The sequence below is a fragment of the Scyliorhinus torazame genome, chromosome 8 (genome assembly GCF_047496885.1).
Source record: "Scyliorhinus torazame isolate Kashiwa2021f chromosome 8, sScyTor2.1, whole genome shotgun sequence".
NCBI lineage: Eukaryota > Metazoa > Chordata > Chondrichthyes > Carcharhiniformes > Scyliorhinidae > Scyliorhinus > Scyliorhinus torazame.
In genome coordinates this window covers 134,516,017-134,529,044 of record NC_092714.1, presented here as the reverse complement: position 1 = coordinate 134,529,044, position 13,028 = coordinate 134,516,017, and positions in this window count along the sequence as shown.

Below are 13,028 nucleotides of genomic sequence, written 5' to 3'. Positions count from 1 at the left end.
ATCCACTGCCTCTTGTAAAACGCCTCCCCCTACCCTCGGTTCCTTCCCCCCCAACTTTCCACCCCGGCTAGACCACTCGGACCCTGTTCTGCCAGGCTCCGATGGCCGCAGCCCCTCCCCCACCTCACTCCCGTTCACTGGCCGGCACACACCGGCCAGCGTGGAGGCCCCCACCCGGGTCCCTTTCTCACTTGCCCGGCCCCAGGAAAGCCCAAAGATCCCCTTTTAGCACACAAACCCCGCATATCCACCTACACCCCAAAGAACCCTCATTTCGAGTGAAAGTCCCGTCCCTTCCCTCGCCCAAATATATACCACATTGGCTCCTTTAGTCTCTACACCCGCGCGCAGTGATATAAAAAAGAAGAAAATACAGTCATGAGGTTACATCAGCACATGGCCATTCCTCAGTTTGTCAGTTCTGCCACAGTCCTTCTGCTTTCGCAAACTCCTCCGCTGCTTCCGCCGTTCCAAAATAAAAGTCCCTGAGCTTGTAAGTCACCCTCAGCTTCGCTAGATATACAATGCCGCACCGCACCTTGCTAATGTAGAGTGCCCTCTTCACCCGGTTGAAGGCAGCCCGCCTCCTTGCCAGGTCCACCGTAAAGTCCTGGTATACACGTATACCAGCTCCAGCCCACTGCACCACCCGCTTCTGCTTGGCCCAGCTCAGGACCTTCTCCTTCACCCTGTACCTATGGAAGCACAGAGTCACTGCCCTTGGCGGCTCACTCGCCTTTGGTACAGACCTCCACGACCGATGAGCCCGATCCAGTTCATATCGGGAGGGGTCCTCCCCCTCCCCCAGTAGTTTTGCCAGCATCGCGGCAAAATACTCAGTCGGCTTCGGTCCGTCAACTCCTTCGGGCAGCCCCACAATCCTCAAATTCTGTCGCATGGATCTGTTTTCCAGGTCTTCCATTTTTCCTCGCAGATTCTTGTTCGTGTCCATCACCTTCCGCATCTCTTTCCCCATCGAGGTAAGTTGATCACCGTGCTGCAATACCGTCTCCTCCACTTCCTTCAGCGCCTCCCCTTGCTCTCGCACCTCCACCACTGCGCACGCCACCTCCGTCCTCACTGGGGAAACCGCCTCCTCCACCAGCACACTCAAAACCTCCCTCATCTCCTTCTCACCGTCTCCATGCATTTCGCAATCTGCGCCAACTGCTTTTCAAATTCCGCAGCCATCACCTTGGTTATTTCTTCAGCCGTAAGCAGTGCGGCCTTCCCTGGTGCTCCAGCCTCCATTTTTCCTTGTGACCCCGCGGTGACCTTTCCACTCCCCGACGGACCTCCAGCTGGGATTTTTTCGGCCGTTTTTCTGTTCACGCTCGACATTTTTCTTTGTTCTTTTTTTCCTCCTGTGTCTTCTCAGTGCCTTCTCCCTTCTTCTGCCGCCTCCGCGGACCCTGGGACCGGGCTTAAAGCCCCGAAATTGCCGTTCCCGAGCGGGGGCTCTCCATTGTGCGGCCGCCTCCCGCCCGCCGTCACCGGAAGTCAGTTAGGAACATTCTCACCATACATTATTTATTGCCACACACATACATTTTTTTATAAAAGGGGGGATGTCATAATATACACCAGTATATCATGGTGCAGACACACACACACTGATGGACACACAGCAAGACCAATCAACACACACAACACCACAGCCAATCACCAGTTAGAGCACACTCACTATAAATTCAGGGGGCATCAGAATTCCCGCTCATTCGAGATGCAGCCTCCTAGAAGGACAGAGCTTACAGCTTACAGCACAGATCTTCACCATGTGCTGAGTGCTAGACTGGTTCGGACAGCCATAGGTCTTTAGTTTAATCTAACATCGTGTTGACCCACAGTGAAAGTATGTTCAACAGTTTCTAACTTAATAAAATAGTGTTGTACTATTTTAAGTGTTGGTGGCCTGTATGTGCTCCACGGATCCAGAGCACCCAACACATCAAAAACTACGCACAATATTCTAGGTGTGGGCTCACCAAGGCCCCCTATAATTGCAGCAAGACATCCTGCTCCTGTAATCAAATCCGCCAACATACCGTGCGCCTTCTTTACCGCCTGTTGCACCTGCATGCTGACGTTCAGCAACTTGTGTACAAAGACGCCCAGGTTTTGTTGTATCTCTAATTCCCTGTTTAATGCCATTCCCAACATCACCACTACAGTTTTGGGGTCTATATACAACCCCCATGAACCTTTTTTGCCCCTTAGTGTTTCTCAACTCTACCCATAAAGATTTTGCAGCATTGGAACTAATATTTTTCGTCATTATTGCGTTAATTTCCTCTTTAACCAGCAATGCAACCCCACCACCGTTTCCTTTTTGCCAGTCCTTCCTAAACACTGAATACCCCTGGATGTTCAATTCCTATCCCGAATCACCCTGTAGCTTTGTCTCCCTAATCCCGATTATATCATACCTGTTAATATATATTTGTATGATTAATTCATCCACTTTATTGTGAGTGCTTGGCTCATTAAGGCTTAAAGCCTTAAGGCTTGTCTTTTTCACAATTCTTGACCCGTTCCCATTATTTTTCACCATGGCCCTGTTTGATTCTGGCCCTTGATTTTTCTGCCTGTCACTTTTCTTATTCCCCTGTATGTCTTTTTACTTGTATGTGTTTCCACCTCCTCTAACTTCTTGCTAGGATCCCATCCCCCTGCAATTTTAATTAAAACCCTCCCCAACCACTCTAGAAAATACTCCCCCTGGGAAATCAGTCCCGGTCCTGCCCAGGTGTAACCCATCCAGTTTGTACTGATCCCACCTCCCCCAGAACCAGTCCCAATGCCCCAGGAATCTGAAATCCTCCCCTCACACCGTCTCTTCAGCCACATATTCACCTGATATATCATGCTATTTCTGCTCTGACTAGCATATAACACTGGTAGTAATCCTGAGATCACGACATTGAGGTCCTACTTTTCAACTTACTTCCTGCTTTTATAAAATTTACAGTGCAGAAGGAGGCCATTCGGCCCATCGAGCCTGCATCAGCCTTTTTTTTAAAGAGCACCCGACCTAAGCTCACACCTCCACCCTATCCCCGCAACTCAGTAACCCCACCTAATCTTTTTGGCCACTAGAGCAATTTATCATGGCCAATCCACCTAACCTGCACATCTTTGGACTGTGGGAGGAAACCGGAGCACCCGGAGGAATCCCACGCACACACGGGGAGAACGTGCAGACTCCGCACAGACAGTGACCCAAGCCGGAATCGAACCTGGGACCCTGGAGCTGTGAAGCAACTGTGCTGACCACTGTGCTACCGTGCCCCCCCCCCCTTTTAGCACCTCGTTCCTTTTTCTTAACATGTCGTTTGTCCCAATGTGTACCCCGACCACTGGCTGTTTACCATCCTCCTCTAGAGTGTCCTACAGCCACTCTGAGACACCAGGGAGGCAACATACCACCCTGGAAATTCATTTGCAGCCTCAGAGATGCCTATATCTTCTCCTTACAATTGAATCGTCTACAACTATTTCATTTACACACTTTTTATTCCTCCCCTGTGCAGCAGAGCAAATTGTGGTGCAATAAATTTGGTTGTTGCTGATTTCCTCTGAGATGCCATTCCCCCCAAATGTCCAAAGCGGTATATCTGTTTTGCTGCTGAATGGCCACAGAAGATTCCTGCACTGCCTCCTCTTGCTCTGCCTGGTGGTCACTAATTCCCTTCCTGCTTGTAGAAGCTGAGTGTCAGGTGTAACCACATTTCTATACATGCTATCCACAATACTCTCCACTTTGAGGAGGCTCCACAATGTCCCTAACTGCTGCTCCAGCTCTGAAACCTGGCCTTCCAGAAGCTGCAGCTGGAGACACTTTCTGAACACATGCTGCCCGGGCACTGAAAATGTTCCCGGCCTCCCCATAGAGCGGGAAGAGCACACCACAGCTTTAAGCTGTTAACCGAGACCCTCCTTGATCGGCATAGACAAACATAACATACATACCTGCATTTAGTACAACTCTACTTTATTTGGAAGAGGTAACATAATCACAATTTCTGAGAATATAGTACAGAGATGGCTCAAACTCGAGTGAAAGAGGCTGTCCAGGCTATGATCACTTGGTGTGGATGTCTTCTTTGAGCTCTGAGCTCACGGCTCCTGTTCTGTGATGGTGCCCCGGGGGTTCCCAGGTTGTCGCTGACTGTGTGTTCTGACATTCCTTCTTTTATCCAGGTTCTGCTAGCGCTGAGGCATGATACACACACACCTGGCCTGACTTCTATTGTATCATCAAGACTTGCATTCATTAATAGAAATAAACAGGATACTCTTGTTTAACCACAGTGATTTAAACAAGATCCATTGTCCTCTGTGTTTTGTTATGCTCTTGACGTAGCATAAGCTGCTTCCTTGATGTGCACTCTGACAAAGGAAGGTTCAGACTTGGAGATAGCTTTAACACTTTTATTAAATTATTAACAATTCTCCTACTTGGACTCGACTCTCCTCTTAACCCTTCTATAGCTACTCAGACTGACGAACCAGTCTGCTATAATCCATATGGTGGGTGTGATGTGTTTCAAATCAACCCTGTGTACACACTGAGTGTCTCCACTGGAAAGAGGAAGATCATGTGTGCTGTGTCCTTTTATATGGGTTGGTGTAATGCTCTCCTGTGGTAGTGTCACCTCTGTGTGTATCTTGAATGCCCATTGGTCATGTCCTATCTTACTGACCTATTGGTTGACTGTCTGTGTGTCATGTCTCTAGTGCTTCCTCTAGTGTCTAGCTAGGTGTAGTGTGTTCACATTAACCCTTTGCGTACTTACAGTGATGTATATCACCACATCCCCCCTTTTTACGTGTTACATATTTTCTGTACAGTGTTAAAGAAAATTGAACAAACTAGGTAGATAAGTGATGCTATGTACAAGTTATAATAACTGTGATGACTATCCAATATGATACAAGGCCAAATCACAGTTGCGATGACTTTGAGGATAAGACAATACAAAATAAAAGTTATGAGTCCAAGGTTCATGAATTTATATGGTCAGGTATAGAAGTGTCAAGGTGATGTTGTCATTCCACTGTGGACGCCGTCAGTGTCCTGGTGTTTGGTCATCAGGAGATGTTCAAGTGTTCAAATCACTTCATTGACTGTCTTTTTTTTTTGATGCTTATGGTAGCAATTCTTGATGGCATCTGTCCTGAAAGCCAGGTTGCCTGTTGGTAGTGCAGCAAACGTGAATTGGTAAGATGCATCATCCTGCCATGGCATGTCATTGTACTGAGCTGAGCAGTAACAGTGTCCCGCATTTGCAGAGTTGTACCATGCCATACCAGTCGTAGTTCCATAGGGGTTGTTTTTGTCGTGCTTGTTGTCGACATTGGTGGCTTCGGTATGCTTCTTGTTATTGTCTTTGATGTTGTTGTTGTGTTGGTTGGTTTTGTTGTCGTGCTTGTTGCGCTCAAGGACCACCCTCTGTGGATAATATGAGTCCTTCACACAGTTACTCGTGTCAGCGTCCTTTGTGGCATCTGCTGTTTCCTTGAGCATGCCGTCACTGAGTTTGCGGCGCTCCCAGTCTGGAGTCATGTCCGGCTTACTTGAATCAGCTTTGGTTTGTCGATGCTCCCCGTCCGGAGTCATTTCAGGTTCACTTGAATCTTCTGAAGTTTCGTGATGCTCCCCGTCCGGGATCAAAACAGTCAGGAATGCATTTGCTTGTGGAGAGGCTCGAGCGGATGAGGTTTGAAGTAACGTGGTGTCACCGGAGTCACCAGTAGTCTCACTGTGATTGTCGAGTGCCTCTGTACATTCTAGCTGAGATCTGTCACGTTGCACATCTGGTATGGGAAGTGGGATGCCATCGTCACTTGTCGCACATACAGTGGGTAGAGCCTTCGTAGCTTCTTGTCATTCACTTGAGCGTGGTGGACTGTCAGAGTCTTCTTCTGGTGGCTCAAACAATCTGGGTGGACTGTCATAGTCGCTTTGTTGTTCACGTGAGCGTGGTAGACTGTCAGAGTCTTCTTCTTGTTCACTGGAGCGTGGCAGACTTGCATCGTCTGCTGCTGGTTGCTCAGAGGAGGTTGCTAGACCCTCATGGTCTTTTTCATGCAAGGACTGCGCTATGGAGTCTTGCATGCCTTCTATCGTGGAGGCTGTCCACGAGCTCGCTGTGGAGGCTTGTGTCACTCCCTCTGTGGAGTCTTGCAGTGTTCCTTGTGTGGAATCGTGCATTGGTCTCGCTGTGGAGACTGTCATCACTTCTTGTTCATGTAAGGACTGAGCCATGGAGTCTTGCGTTGCTTCTATGGTGGAGGCTGTCCACCAGCTCGCTGTGGAGTCTTTCATCGCTTTCTGTGTGGAGGCTGGGACCCTTTGTGGTGCGTGGACCACTCTCTGTGTGGAGTCGGGGACTCTTTGCGGTGCGTGGACCACTCTCTTTATGGCAGCAGGCCACTCTCTGTGGACTTGCACCGCTCTCTGTCTCTTGGCGTCAGGCCGCAGCAGAATCCTGCACTCATGAGTCAGGATGTCATATATGCTGGGCTGAAGATTCCCCAATCCGAAGAACTCGTCGTCGGGGTCATCAATGTACAACACGTCTAGTTGCGGTTCGCATTTGATACTGGGGTAGCCATCTCCCAAAGTGAAATCTTCGTCTGAGTCGTTGTCTTCTAGAACCATATCATCACGTTTTGTATCGAAGCTGGCATTGGGCCGCGATGTCCAAAGAAGAATTCAAGGTCGGAGTCGTAGTCTTCAAGATTTGTATAATCTCTTTGGGCGGTGCTAACTGCTTGTTGTAGGGTTCTGCGGAGGCTACTTTCAGCTACTGGTCAAATTTCAGGCATTGTGCTGTTGTTCCAGGTGACATTTTCTTTTCCGTGTTTTGGGACATTTCCCCTTTAAGTGGGCATGGTCCGGGTCCGGCTTCCCGCGCATGTGCAAACTGACCTTCCCGTTCTGTGCGCTCTTTGCGCAACTGCGCATGTGCAGCACCTTTTCCAAGACGGCTGCAAATCAAAACTGCCGTTCGTTGCTGCAAGCTTACCTCGCGGTGAGTTTTGGTGCCTCATTTACCGTTTTGTCTTGTATGTTCCTCGCAGAATTCTTGGAATTTGTCCAGGACTGCCTGGAAATTGCTCTTGTTTTGCCCCTTTGAGTATTTGAAGGTCTGGAAGATTTCAGCTGCTTCTGGACCCACGATGGTAAGTAGAAGCTTTATTTTTTCTGCACCCGCCATGCCATCTAGGTCGGACACTACCAGGTAGATCTTGAATCTCTGCCGGAGCCAATGCCAGTTTTCACTGAGATTGCCTTGGTACCTGAGCTGCTGTGGAATTGGAATCTTGAACATCAGCTTGCCTGACTGCTGTTGCTGGTTGTCACTGTTCGCTGAGTTGTAACCATATGGATTTAACAGTCGCTCACTGGTACCATGTTTTGTTATGCTCTTGACGTAGCATAAGCTGCTTCCTTGATGTGCACTCTGACAAAGGAAGGTTCAGACTTGGAGATAGCTATAACAAGTTTATTAAACTATTAACAATTCTCCTACTTGGATTCGATTCTCCTCTTAATCCTTCTATAGCTACTCAGACTGATGAACCAGTCTGCTACAATCCACGTGGTGGGTGTGATGTGTTTCAAATCAACCCTGTGTACACACTGAGTGTCTCCACTGGAAAGAGGAAGATCTTGTGTGCTGTGTCCTTTTATATGGGTTGGTGTAATGCTCTCCTGTGGTAGTGTCACCTCTGTGTGTATCTTGAATGCCCATTGGTCGTGTCCTATCTTACTGATCCATTGGTTGAATGTCTGTGTGTCATGTCTCTGGTGCTTCCTCTAGTGTCTAGCTAGGTGTAGTGTGCTCACATTAACCCTTTGTGTACTTACAGTGATTTATATCACCACAAAATAAACAGGATACTCTTGTTTAACCACAGTGATTTAATCAAGATCCATTGTCCTCTGAAACACTCATTTCTGACTAGCTATTAGCCAATTATGGAGTCTGATGGCCTCTTTGTTTATTATCCTTCCTGTTGCAAAGTTGATCTTTACTGTTGCAACGTTAGTTACATGTTCATAGCATGATCTTTTGTCGTTTTGTGTTACCTTGATAAATACTGTAATTGGGTAATCATAAAATCCCATTTAGCGTTGATGGGTTTCTGTGCCGACTTGAGTGGTCGAGCAGACAGCCAATATCAATATCCTGCCAGGGCCTTATTTGGTAGTTCCTGTTTTTGGCTTAGATAAATGTTTCCCTCTGTTAGCCCTTTACCACAGAGCTCACCTGCCATGACTTACCCCTTCTGTTTTCTTTAGATTTTTAGTGAAAGACCCATTTTCTCATATGTTTCAGAGAAAAGGTCAACGTTGACCTGGAGATCAGTTTGAGAGCGAGCGCACAAACTGGTGTCATCTGCATCCTGAAACTCAATAACTCAGGTTGGAGTGATTTTGGTTTGGGATTGACGGTGGCATGGCTTGAACAGTTTCCCATCGGTCCTGTAGATTATCTCCATGCCTGTGAGTAGTTTTCTGGAGATGAGGTGCAATATTAGTGAGGAAAATATCGATGCAGTGACATAACCTTGTTTAACCCAGTTCTTCATTGAAATAGGTGGTTTTGTTGGTGACAATCATGGTTTGTCATCGTGGGAGAGGCAGGTGGTAGTCACAAATATCTTGAGGGTAGCCATGGGGAGAATGCTCCATCGTTAGTGCTTTATTTGCAAATGTATTATTTTCCCTAATTTTGTACATGTCTTCATGTACATTTTTTATTCTTCTTTTATCTGAATTTATTATAAATTACATGAAAAATAATCTAAGCATATATAGATCGATCGATAATATATGTTTTGTATATTGTTTCTTTCTTTTCATATCTCCTTGTTTGTTTTCCCTGAAGTTAGGTTTGGGATGGTAACATTTAAGTAAATTACTTCAAATGTTGTGTTAAGAGAATTCCTGTTAACCAGCACAATTAAGTTCCGTGTGTCTTTTCACAAGAACAGAAACATGTGTAATATTGTATTAGCTGGCTCAATATCCAGCTTGTTAGTAAAAACATAATTGGCTTCGGTGTTAAATCTTTCTGGAATGCTTAACTCTACAATAATAATAAAAATAACCTTTTATTATCACAAGTATGAAGTTACTGTGAAAAGTCCCTTGCCGCCACATACCTTGACTTCTAAGCGATAATTCACACATGTATATAGTTTATTTTGCTTTAAGTGCTATGAATTATCAGCACTAGGGACTGGAAATTATTCTCAGTACGTAAAAAATAATATTTAGTAGTTGGTCATCCACCAGTCTTTTTGTAATTATCTGTTTTTTCCAAGAAAGATGCTCTATATACAGATTGTATACGCCAGTTCTTGCCCCCACCCTTCCATTTTAAAGGTGAACCTTGCCAGCAGACCTTCTATCCAGAAAGCTCTGCACAAGTGGACAAAGGTAACAACAGGCATAACACACCAACTGACCCCTGCAATACCAGGTGTGAGGCCATAATCCAGTGGACAGCATTGACAGGCAAGTGATTATTACAGAATCTTCAGTTAGTGCAGCTCCATGGGTCCAGCAGGAAGAAGCAGTCCAGTGGAAACTGGAAGAGCATTGAATCCAAGTTTGATTTGATTTGATTTGATTTTGATTTGATTTATTGTCACATGTACCGAAGTACAGTGAAAAGTATTTTTCTGTGACCGAGGGAACGTATACAGTACGTACATAGTAGACAAAGAGAATAATCAACGGAGAACATTGGCAATGGTACATCGACAAACAGTGATTGGTTACAGTGCGGAACAAGGCGCCAAACAAAGCAAATACATGAACAAGGGCAGCATAAAGCATCGTGAATAGTGTTCTTACAGGGACAGATCAGTCCGAGGGGGAGTCGTTGAGGAGTCTAGTAACTGTGGGGAAGAAGCTGTTCCTATGTCTGGGTGTGCGGGTCTTCAGACTTCTGTACCTTCTGCCTGATAGAAGGGTCTGGAAGAAGGCAATGCCTGGGTGGGAGGGGTCTCTGATAATGCTGTCTGCCTTCCTGAGGCAGCGGGAGGAATATGCAGAATCAATGTGGGGGTGGCAAGCTTGTGTGATGCGCCGGGCTGAGTTCACCACACTCTGCAGTTTCTTGCGATCTTGGACCGAGCAGTTGCTATACCAGGCTGCGATGCAGCCGGATAGGATGTTCTCTATTGCACATCTGTAGAAATTTGTGAGAGTCGATGCAGACATGCAAAATTTCTTTAGCTTCCGTAGGAAGTAGAGACGTTGTTGGGCTTTCTTGACTGTTGCATCAACGTGAGTGGACCAGGACAGACTGTTGGTGATGGTGACCCCCAGGAACCTAAATCTATTGACCATCTCCACTTCGGAGCCATTGATGCAGACGGGTGTGTGTGTCGTGCTACACTTACTGAAGTCGATGATCAGTTCCTTAGTCTTCCCGACATTTAGAGAGAGGTTGTTTTCGGTACACCATGCAACCAAATGATTTATCTCCCTCCTGTAGTCTGATTTGTCGTTGTTTGAGATACGGCCCACCACAGTCGTATTATCCACAAACATATAGATTGAGTTGGAGTTAAATCTTGCCGCTCAGTCATGTGTGTATAGGGAGTACAGTAGAAGACTGAGCACACATCCTTACGGGGCCCTGGTGTTATGGAGGAGGTGCTGTTGCCTATCCTGACAGATTGCGGTCTGTTGGTGAGGAAGTCAAGGATCCAGCTGCACATGGAGGGGTCAAGTCCAAGATCACAGAGTTTGGTTATTAGTCTTGTTGGGTTAATGGTGTTGAAGGGGGAGCTGTAGTCTATGAACAGCAGTCTTATGTAGGTGTCCTTGTTGTCGAGGTGTTAATGTTGATTGTAGAGCCAGGGAGATAGCATCTGCTATGAACCGGTTGCGGTGATAAGCAAACTGCAGTGGATCAAGACTGTCTGGGAGGCTGCCAGTGGATCTGTCACAAAGCCGTTTGGGCTTTGTGACTTCTTGTATGCTAAGTAACAAAAGTGAAGTCCTAAAGCGATTCAAATTCGTCAACATAACTGAAGATCCCAAAACATGAACTTGTTATTTGCCACAATGGTAGCAAGGCTTAAAGGGTTAAATGATCTTGGTTTGTAAGCTTGGTTTATCTTCCTTGAACTCTAAAAGCTTGAGGGGTAATCTAATTGGGTGTTTACAATGATAAAAAGATTCTGTGGAAACTATTTTCTCTGGTGGAGGGGTTAAGAACATAACTGCACAGATTCAATATTAGAGCGAGACTATTCAGCAGTGAAATCAGGAAGCGCATCTTCATGCAAGCACATTGGAAAGCTGTTATTCTCATCGCCAAACACTGCGAATGTTGGATCAATTGACATTTGCAATACTAAGATTGATTTTTTTTTAGGGTTAAGGATATAAAGGGATATGGATCAAGGCTAGTTGATAGAGTTGATCTGTAACAATTTAATTGAATGGACTTCCGGTGGTGGCCATGGAGTGAGTGGTCACACACAGGGCAGCTCAAATTTGGTGGAGAAGTGGAGCCGAGAGTGTAGGGAACGAAGTTCTTCCCTGGATGGGCAAGTTACAGGCTACTAGACCCAGCTAAAGACAGTGAAAGACCTGATGAAAGAGTTTGAGGAGACTTGTGATGCAGTACCAATTACAAAAATGGCGTAAGGGGACGTGTCGTCATTGACAGGAAAGCTGCAGACAGAGCAATTGATGGGCTTCATTAAAGAGGGGTTTCTGCAGCAAAGGAAGGAAATGCAGAGTGACTGGTCAAAGGTGACTGAGGGGCAGTGTCATCTCTTCGAGGGTCCCTGGAATTAGTGCCTCGGAACACAGGGGCCACGATCCAGGAGGTGGAGAAGGTGGTGTCTGACCAGAGTGACCGTATTGTGTCTTTGGAAGTGGAGGTGGTGATCCGGGGGATCTTTGCCAGTCTTTGCAGCCAAAGGTGGAGGACCAGGAACATAGGTCCAAGTGACAAAACCTGCGGATTATGCGAGTGGAGAGAACGAGCTATGAACTACGTCGCGGGGATGTTGGTCAGGTTGGTGGAGGTGAAGGTGTTGGACAAGGCCCCAGAGGTGGATTGGGCCCATAGGTTCTTGAGGCAGAAACAGAGCGGTAAAGCTGCCACGGGCAGTGATTGTGCGGATGCACAAGTTTCTAGACAAAGAAAAGATCCTGAGGTGGGCCAGGATGAAATGGGTGTGTAAATGGGAGGGAAATCAAATCGGGTTTATCAAGGCATTGGAGCAGAGTTAGTCAGGTGGTGAGTGGGGCTCAACAAGGCCAAGGCAGTGCTGCATCGACTACAGAGTCGATTCGGGGTGTTGTACCTGGCCAAACCTTGGGTAACCTATGATGGCCGGGAATATAACTTTGGGACGCTGGAGGAGGCAAATGACTTTATCCGGGATCATAAGCTGGGGGAAGAGCTGAATGGTGACTTGGGTGGGAGGAGTTAGGTCTGCAAAAGTTGGGTTTTGTTATTGTTCTTGTTTGCAATGTGGGGGGAAGTTAAGAAGTTCTAAATTTGTAAGGAGGACGATTGCTCCCACTCCTCCTACTTTTTTCAGGAGGTCTTTTGTGCTTTTGACATTGTTTTTCTCATGGTTGTATTTCTGGGGCTGTTTTGGGATGTTGATGTCTTTGATACTTTTTATGGTAATCGAGGCCTGTTACTCAAGTTAAGGTGGGTTGTGTGGGAGGAGGGATGGGGAGGGATGGAGGGGTTCTTTGGGCAGGAGTCACCTCGCTCGCGAGCAATGCTAGTGAACGGGAGTGCACGGGGGGAGGGGGGAGGCTGTGATGGTTGGCCAGTGTGGCGGGGGAAGTGATAGTGAATGGGGTATTAGTGGGGATGCCGGTGGTGTTGGTAAACGTCCATGTGCCTAATAATAATAATAACCTAATAGTAATGTAGTTCGTAGCGCTCATTCCCTCCACTTCCTCTGGAAGACCCACAATCTTAATAATAACCCTTAAGAGTATTGACATGCAGAGAGATCTGGGT